Source organism: Myotis lucifugus, unplaced genomic scaffold (genome assembly GCF_000147115.1).
Source record: "Myotis lucifugus unplaced genomic scaffold, Myoluc2.0 scaffold_60, whole genome shotgun sequence".
NCBI classification, from domain to species: Eukaryota; Metazoa; Chordata; class Mammalia; order Chiroptera; family Vespertilionidae; genus Myotis; species Myotis lucifugus.
In genome coordinates this window covers 6,266,538-6,275,852 of record NW_005871108.1, presented here as the reverse complement: position 1 = coordinate 6,275,852, position 9,315 = coordinate 6,266,538, and positions in this window count along the sequence as shown.

The following is a 9,315-nucleotide window of genomic DNA, read 5'->3' as shown; positions in this document are numbered from 1 at the left end:
TACGCTGCGCCGTGGGGCCCCGGTTCGCGCTGCTGGGTTTTCTTCAGGGTCCCCCCGGCGCCTCCGCCCTCCGCACTCCACGCTCACCGGACTGGGGTCAGCCCGGCCTTCCTCAAGGCGCTGCCGCCGGCGACAGCGCGCAGGCAGCAGGGCTGAGCCCCCGGCGCCCCACACCCTCGGTCGCAGGCACCCACCTCAGGCGCGACCCCCTTTTTCGCTCCTGCTCTGCCGGCGGGGCTCGGTGGGCCTCGGTGTCGGGCACCATCTATCCCGGCCGCCCCAGAGCCAAGGAGGCTTGGAGATGGGCGGTGAGCTCCCTTTCCACCCGTGCGTCCCCCATGCAGCGAAGAATCCCCTGTGGCGCGACCCCACGACGCGAGCCCGCGAGGAAGGGGCTTCGTCACCCCTCTTGACAGACGAGGAAACCGAGACAGAGGTGAAGAGCCAGCCCTAGGTCACGCGGCTGGCAAGAGGCGCGGACTGGCTCTTGCCTCGAGGTCTCCTGCCAGTACAGTGGAATTTGATCTTGAACCTTTAAAATAATTTGAAATGCATTTATCTCTGGATTTGCTTCTTCAGCGTCATAAAAGACTGCAAAGACAGTATTTTCTTCTTGTTGAAGAGGTGTTGCTGTAATAATAATAGTAGTGTTATTCATAAGAGCCTGGGGTCTTGCTAAACTTAATTATCTCAATAAGCTCCGCATTTCCCAGTCCACGGTGTCCCTTCCTTTCTTTCCATGCACCTTTTTTCTGCAGAGCTGGCCTCCCTGTCACAGGTAGACGAGGAGCCTTATGGCTCGCAGGAGGGAAGCTCTCCCCTGGTGGCTCACGGGCAGAACTGGGGTAAGCCCGCTATGCCTGCGTCCAGATTCCCCCCACCCCCAGCCTGGCCCCCAGAGGATATAATTAGCCTTTCTTTTCTGGCTGCCAGGACAGCAGGCTTGGCTAGCTGGGCCGGCTGGATGTGGAGGTGACAGAGCAGATTTGGCGAGCACTCACCTCATTCTGGGACTTTCTGGCTCTAGTCCAACATTGGGCTGGAACATCTTAGGGTTTAAGTTAAAGTAAAAAGAGAAAGCTCATTGACAGAGTGCCATTGGATATAAGAAGCTACCGTGATTTAAAGTCCCAAAGACACAGCTGTAAATGCATGTGAATGCTTCCTCCCGAAAATAACTGATTCAAACTCAAACTGTCTTTTTTTTTTCCTTGGTAAATTCCTCTGGACACACTTCAGAGTCCTACTGACTCACCAGCTTCTCTGTGAAGCCTTCCTTGCTTGATTTTCCCAATTAAGATTACACACAAACACAATAAAACTATTAGCCCCTTGAGGTCAGGGACCTTCTTGGCAGCTTCACGCCTTTGGTAAAGACTCGGTGAATTTTCGTTACTCCTTTTCGTTACTCCGAGTGATGTTTTCTTGCTGCCTTTCTGTACTTCCTACTTGCCCTTCAATTTCTCTTTGCTGTCCCTGCCTTTATGTTATTTTTTCCAGTTTTATTGAGAAATAATTGACATATATCTCTGTATAAATTTAAGGCGTGCAGCATGATGGTTTGACTTACATACATTATTCATTGATTACCACAGTAGATTCAGCTGACATTTATCTTCTCATAGATATAATAAAAAGAAAGAAGAAAAGAAAAAAGGAAACTTTTTTTTCCCCTTGTGATGTCCCTCCTTTTAGGTCCACCACTCAATGGTCTGTAGTCAACCCTGTTTCTGAAAATTTTCAGATAAGGCTCATGCATCAAGAAGCCTGTTTACTAACCCCAACACTGGAGTTGGTATAAGTGTACAGAGCAGTTTTTATTTGCATCTTGTAGTAAGGTAGCCTGAGGCTTGTGGTCTTTTAGTCTGTCTCTAAATGCTTAGATTCATTTTTACATTTTTTGCCTCTTGTGGCTGACTGCCCCTGGTGCTACCAGAGTAATCACAATTTTTACCATAAATCATTTCATAGTATTTATAATAATAAATATTCAAAAGGGTCCTTGGGGAGACAGCAGATCTGTGCATAGGTTCTCTACATAAATGAGGCTTTTTAAAGAGTTTTTCCAAATAATTTTCTGCAAATATATTAAGCTGTAATGTGGAAGACATGATGCTGGGAATAGTGGAAGATTCACCATTTAATAAAACATGGTTCCTGTTGAAAGAGCTTGCTAGCTAACTGGGAAACACCATATCTAATTGTAACTCAAGTCAGGTCTAAAAATTGCCATAATAGCATTACAAGCAAAGCAATATCCTATATAATAAAAGCCTAATATGCAAATTGTCCCCTCTGCGGTTGTTCAACTGGGAGTTCCACCGTTCGCTGTGATGTGTGCTGATCACCAGGGGGCAGTGTGGAACATGGCGGGTGTTGGCGATGCTCTGTGACCTCTCGCTGGCTACCTGGGGACAGGGGGTGGGGTGGGTTGGTGGGGGGATGGGGACTGAGGTGCGGTGAGAATGCAGTTAATTCTCACTCCCCCTGCTACCCTCCCCTGGGACGCCAGGGCTCGAGCACCAGGGAGCCCCTGCGCTTAGGTGCTGGGTGCCCACAAGGAGCCCACCCCACAATCGTGCGGCCTTTTCCAGGTGAGCTGGGCCACAGCCACCAGGACTGCAGGGGCAGTCGGGCTCCCTGTGGGTTCGCGAAGGAGCCAGTCTGCGAGGCCAGCCAGGAAAGAGCGCGCTGCCTTCCCGGCTTTCGTGCGGCACTGCTGGCCGGCCTAGAGGCCCACGCTGTGCCCCGACCCACAGTGTCCAGCCGCGCTTACCACATCTCTGCATAGGGACTCAGGCACTGTGACTCAGGCGGAGGGGGGCACCTGGGGGCCCAAGGGCCCAGGTGCTGCCCAGGGCCCAGAGGTCAGCTGGGACCTGCCCTTCCACGCCAGAGGCTCCCACTTCGATCACTGGCCAGGCCTAGGGACCACTCCCATGCACAAATTTCGTGCATTGGGCCTCTAGTGAAAGTATAATGGAATAAGATGTTCAACATGGGAACATTTCATAAAATCATACATTGTTCAGGCTGAAAGGAGGCATCAAGTCATTGAGTTCAAACTCACTTTTACAGCCTTCATGCTAAGGAGTGAACTTGTCCAAGGTCACAGACCTGGGGCTAAAACTTGAAATCTAGACTTTTATTCATTAAAGGTTTATCAGTATTTCAGTGAATTCATCCTTAAAGGCATTAACCAGCAACTCTATGAAAATTCCATTTATGTGCTTAGAGCAGAGTTGAGGAAGAGATAACAAAAATATGATTCATGTTTTCAAGGAGTTTATGGTCTCTTGGGAAAATATTCCCCAACAGATCGTAATAGGTGTGTCAAGGACTTTCAGGTCCAAAGATTTATAGCATTTTGGGTTTACTGCAGAACTGGGTGTCAGGTAATCTATTATGAAAGGCCTTTTTAATAGTAAGAACTATTCTCTGCTAATGAAGACAGTGTGTACCTAACTGTTAACTCCTGTGGTAGAGGGCCTCGGTGTGGCATAGGAGTTGGAAGAGGTGCAGGAGGGATTAGCTGTGGCAGTGAGAACACTTTGGGGAGGAGTTAGGACTTTCTGGGCTTGGACAGATTGGTAGGGTCAGACTTAATCAAAAGGACAAGGAAAGCATTTTGAAGATAACAATGGTTGATGTGTTTAAGGGACTGTAAAAAAGCTGACGTCCAGGGTGACCTGACTGGATGAGAGCAGTAGTTCTCAGCCTTTAGTGCACTTCAGAATCACCTGGAAAGATTATTAAAACCCAGAATGTCTGACTCAGTCCATAGATTTGGAGTGGGGCCCGAGAATTTGTATTTCTAACAAGTTCCCTGATGATTCTAATGCTTCTAATCCAGGGACAATACTTTGAGAATCACTAGATTAGAAGGTTGAGAAGGTAGTATCAGAAACTATCAAAGAACTTGTTCCAAAAAAAGTGTGTGTGTGCGCACGTGCATGTGCACAGGTGCATGTTCCATACCAGCATAAGAGAGTTCTGGAAATATACATTGTAAACTGTAGTAGTAGTCACTTCTGGAAGTGGGATTTTTTAGGTGTTGGAGAATTCACTTTTTACCTAATACCTTTCTATATTTTTGCATTATGCACATACTGTTTTTGTATTTTAAAAAAAGGGAAAGTCCTTTTTGAAGATGTATACTGTACTAAAATATTTATGGATTAAAAAAGAGCTTACTGAAGTAATCTGGTGTCACACAACAAACATTTTTAGAGTGTTTGCTGTATGCCAGATGCTGCTAGGATCTGGAAATACAAAGCCTTTGCTAAAACTTGCAGTCTGGTGATTGAGATGGGCAGATAACAGCTCTACTGAGTATCATGTGAGCTTCATAAGAGTAAGGATGAAGGTCTAGCTCTGTTGGTGGCAGATAATAGACATTTGGTAAATGATGAATGAATGAGCAAATCCAGACAAGAAGTGAAGACAGTCTGAAAGAAAAGGACAAATGGGAGATTCTGGAGGAAAAATTGACAAGTCTGAAGAGGGATGTTGAAAGGAAGAAGTATGTCAAGGACTTTCAGGTCCAAAAATTGAAAGCATTTTGGATTTTACTGCAGAACTGGGTGTCAAGTCATCTATACTGGAAGGCCCTTTTAAACCCTCCCCAACCCATCCTTTTTTAAAGAGATGCTTGGAAATGGCACACAGAAACTAAACCTAGATTTATGAGTACATGTTAGATTTCAGGGCTTTCTTTGCTAAATGAAAGTGTTTTTTTTTTAATATATTTTTATTGATTTCAGAGTGGAAAGAAGAGGGAGAGAAAGAGAGAAACATCAATGATGAGAGAGAATCACTGATAGGTTGCCTCCTGCACGCCCCCTATTGGGGATCAAGCCCGCAACCCGGGAAAGTGTTTTCTTTAATCACAGTGCTAATTCTACTGTGTTTATACCCTTCACTTACAATCTGTCCATTAAATATTTATTATGTGAAATTAACCGAGATACATGGAGAATGTTTAAATACCATACAAAAAAGTATTGTAGCCCTACCTGGTTTGGCTCAGTGGATAGAGCGTCGGCCTGCGGAATGAAGGGTCCCAGGTTCGATTCCAGTCAAGGGCACATGCCCAGGTTGCAGGCTCGATCCTCAGCAGGGGGCATGCAGGAGGCAGCCAATCAATGATTCTCTCTCATCATTGATGTTTCTATCTCTCTCTCTCCCTCTCCCTTCCTCTCTGAAATCAATAACAATATATATTTAAAAAAGGGTTGTATTATGTCTTTTGATCTTATCTTTTCAGTGAGAGGGATGGTATAGTGACTCAAAATTCTGTCATGTTTCTCACAATGCCTCACAGAGTTTGACATATTATCAGTCCCAAATACATGTCCATTGTTGATAGTTGAATGGGGTGTACTCTGGAGGAAATAATGGCTTTGTTGCATTCTGAGTTGAATTCTATGTAGACACTATTTACATGATCAAACAGGCTATGCTATTACACTTGATTGCTATTGAGGAATGTGAAATATGGAGTAGGCATTCTCCCTAACTTTTTGTGTGGAGGTGCTGCTCCATTTTATCTTCCTCGGAGGTTTACTATACGAAAATTAATTTCTCAAGTAGATGTGTGGCTCACTCCAGGCTTGGGCTGTGTCATTAGACTATAATCTCTTTAGCACCAGAAAGACCTATATTCTACACTTTGGGGTTTTCAAGTGATCAAGTAAAAATTTCTGCTACAGCCACTCTTTACACTTGATTTTATTATTTATTAAGATTTTTTCTGTTATATCTTTTTCAGTATTTTATTTTAATCCTTACCGAGGATATTTTTCCCCATTGATCTTTAGAGAGAAAGTGGAAGAAATAGGGGGTGAGGGGAGAGAGAAAGAGAGAGAGAGAGAGAGAGAGAGAGAAACATCGATGTCAGAGAGACACATTGACTGGTTGCCTCCCGCACTCGAGACTGGGGATGGAACCTGCAACCAAGGTATGTGCCCTTGACCAGGAATCGAACCCATGATCCTTCGATCCAAAAGCTGACGCTCTAACCACTGAACAACTGGTCAGGGCAGTATTATTATTATTATTATTATTATTATTATTATTATATAGATAATGTTTCAGGTTTGAAGGCTATAGCTGTTATTTGGGGGGAACTTGTAGAGTGATCGTCTAAAAACAAACATAATAAATCAAGGGAAGGAAAATTGTATGTCACTCATAAACACAGTGTGAAGTTGCTTCCCATTTATAATGCTAACCTAAGATTAGCAGTCATATGATAATTTTTCCAGAAATACTCTTTGCTTTCAAAATAGACACGGTTGTTTATTTAAAATGACAGTTTCATCCTTAGAATGCTTCTACATTTTGAAGTCTGAATTTTCATCCTATGGTTAAAATGGAATGCTTTTTAAAATTGTGACATTTTAGCTTTAAAACTATGTTATGTGAAGCCATAATACTTAGCAGAGAGAGAAAAGAGGAATCAGGCTGTTGTCTCATTCTCCCTGCAATTGAGAAAGCTTTGGGGACAGGACCCCTCCTGCCATTTTTCAGTTATTGTTGTTTTTTTTTAAATATATATGTGTGTGTGTGTGTGTGTGTGTGTGTGTATTTTTAAAAATTTTAGAGAGAGGAAGAGGGAGAAAGAGAAACATCAATGTGAGAGCCGACCATCGATAGACTGCCTCCTGTACGCCCCCAACCAAGGATCAAGCCAGAAACTCTGTGCCCTGACCAGGAATCGAACCAGCAACCTTTTGATGCATGGGCTGATGCTCAACCAATGAGCAACACCAGCCAGGACTACAATTTTTGAGGATGTCGAATCTTTTAACTCTGGTACTATCCTGTTTACTTGAAGATGTCCCATCTTGTAAACCTTTGTGTCGAAAGGTGGGTTTAACCAGGGTATTGACTGAAATGTGACTTTGGATGATTAGACAGCCCACAGGGTTGCTTTTCAAATACCCCCAGATAGGTGTAGTTCTCTCCTACTAATTAAAGTAATAATGCTAATAACTAATAATACCCAACATTGTATTAATGATACCTAAACTTTATATGGTGCTCTTCAGTTTCAGAATTATTTGCTCAATAAGATCCTGGTAAATTCCAGTAGCCAAACCTGAGAAAATAAGTAGAAGAATTAATGGTTAGTTGGCATCAAGTAGGAAAAGTTGTTTATAGAGGCTTACCCAAGTTCTAGACGCAGGCCGCTCATGTTCACATCCTTACTCTGCAATCCACTAGCTGTGTGACCTTTAGCCTATTACAAAACCTCTCCAAGTATCAGTTTTTTCTATAAAATAGGAAGGATTACAATTACAGTACCTATTTGACAAGTGTGTTGGAAAATAAAATGAAATAATGAATGGGTAAAGTGCTTATCATGGTATCTGGCATATAGGAACTGCTTAATAAATTAAGCTAGTATGAGAATTAAGTACTGCATCTTAGGACTCTGGTTGGTCTTTACCTCTACTCGAGTTGTGTTAAAGAACAAATTGTTTTCAGGGATTCTGCCTTATAGCTGGTAGGAACCCAGAGCACATACCAGGGCCTTGCCAGCAGTCGCTTTCTTAGTATCCTGAGCTGCATTTTTCAAGAGTGGAAGGCAGAGGGTAGTGCTTCTGCTTCTAGAGTTCCTTTAATATGACCCCCATGTTAGAGCTTCACCTGGTTGATAGGTGTCTGGAGTTTTTGAGAAGGCCCCTAGATGGGCATTGTTTTGTTCTAGTAGTTGCTTGTACCAGTACCCTGTAATGAATAGAATGAATATAGTATAGGACAGACTCAGTTTTCCAGCTTGACAATCTTTGCAAACTTCTTATTTACCACCTGCTGCCAGAATCCAGGAATCACAGAGTGGGAAGGTGGGCCTGTTGTAAAGGGTGCTGCTGCTGCACTTTTCAGAAAAACACAAGGTGTGGATGGCCCTTATCCAAGGCTGTGGACCATTTTCCTGTTAAAATGAGGGTCTATAAGCATGCTTTAGCAGAAACCTTTAATCACTTTCCTCCCCACCTTTGCTTATGGAATAGAATCTCTGAGAGTATTTCTTCTGGTGAACAGGAACTCAGACTTCCCTTTATGTAGTACAAAAGCTAAGCGAGTTGTATTTTAAAAAGTCATTGTTTCTTTCATGGAGTTGGGTGGTTTGGCTCATTTATTATGCTTTCTGGGGAGTCTCCTGAGACCCTTTCCTTTCCTAAGGGCCCCCAGGAGACAGCAATGAAACCAACATCTATTACCCTAGATCAGTGGTTCTCAACCTTGGCTGCACATTAGAATCACCTGGGAATCTTTTTAAAATCCTGATTTCTGGGCCTCATCCTCCAGAAATTCTGTTTCTTTGTTATGGGGTGGGGCCACAACATTAGTAACAAAGAAACAGAATTTCCGGAGGATGAGGCCCAGAAATCAGGATTTAAAAAAGATTCCCAGGTGATTCTAATGTGCAGCCAAGGTTGAGACTACTGCCCTAGATGCTTGTGGGGATGCTTAAGCCAGGAGTTTTATGATTAGACTAGAGGCCCAGTGCATGAAATTTGTGCATGGGTAGGGTCCCTAGGCCTGGCCGGTGATCAGGGCTGATCTGTGGGGCAACCGATGGGGCAATCGGGGCCCCCACTCACATCCGCCTTGGCCTGGCGCCGCCCACTCACCTGCTCCACCATCCTGCCACGGTCCCACTCTCGTTAGGGCCCATCAGGGCTGGCAATGCCTGCACTGCTGCCCGCTGCCAGTGCTGCGTCACCAATGCCCACCATGTTCCGCGCCACTCCCTGGTGGTCAGCACACGTCTAACTCCCAGTCAGTCGAACTCCTGCCCGTGTGGACAATTTGCATATTAGCCTTTTATTATATAGGATTAATTCAGGCTTTAACCCTGGCAAAACTTGAGAGTCAAGTCATCAGATAATTGTGCTTCTTATAGACTGATGTATGGAATTTAGCTCAGTACTCTGTGAGATATTTCAGAGCCTGGAATAGGAGTCCAGATGCCAGTCCCAGCCCCTCACCTAAACGGCTGTGTGAATTTAGGAAAATAGCTTAAATTTCTAGGTCTCTCTTCGCATCTAAGGATGAGGGCATGACTGTAGGCCAGTGGTTCTCAGTCCTAGTTACATGTAAGAATCATTTGTGAAGTTTTAAAAACAGTATCAGGGCCCTACCCTAGCCTGATTAAATTGGATCTTTAGAGTTGGAGTCTGGGTATTGCTGTTCTTCAAAGCTCCCAGTCCTTCTAACGTGTAGCTAAGAACTGCCAGGTTAGATGACCATGTATTGAACAGTTGTGTCATTCTGCTCAGGAACCCTCAGTGGTTTTTCATACAT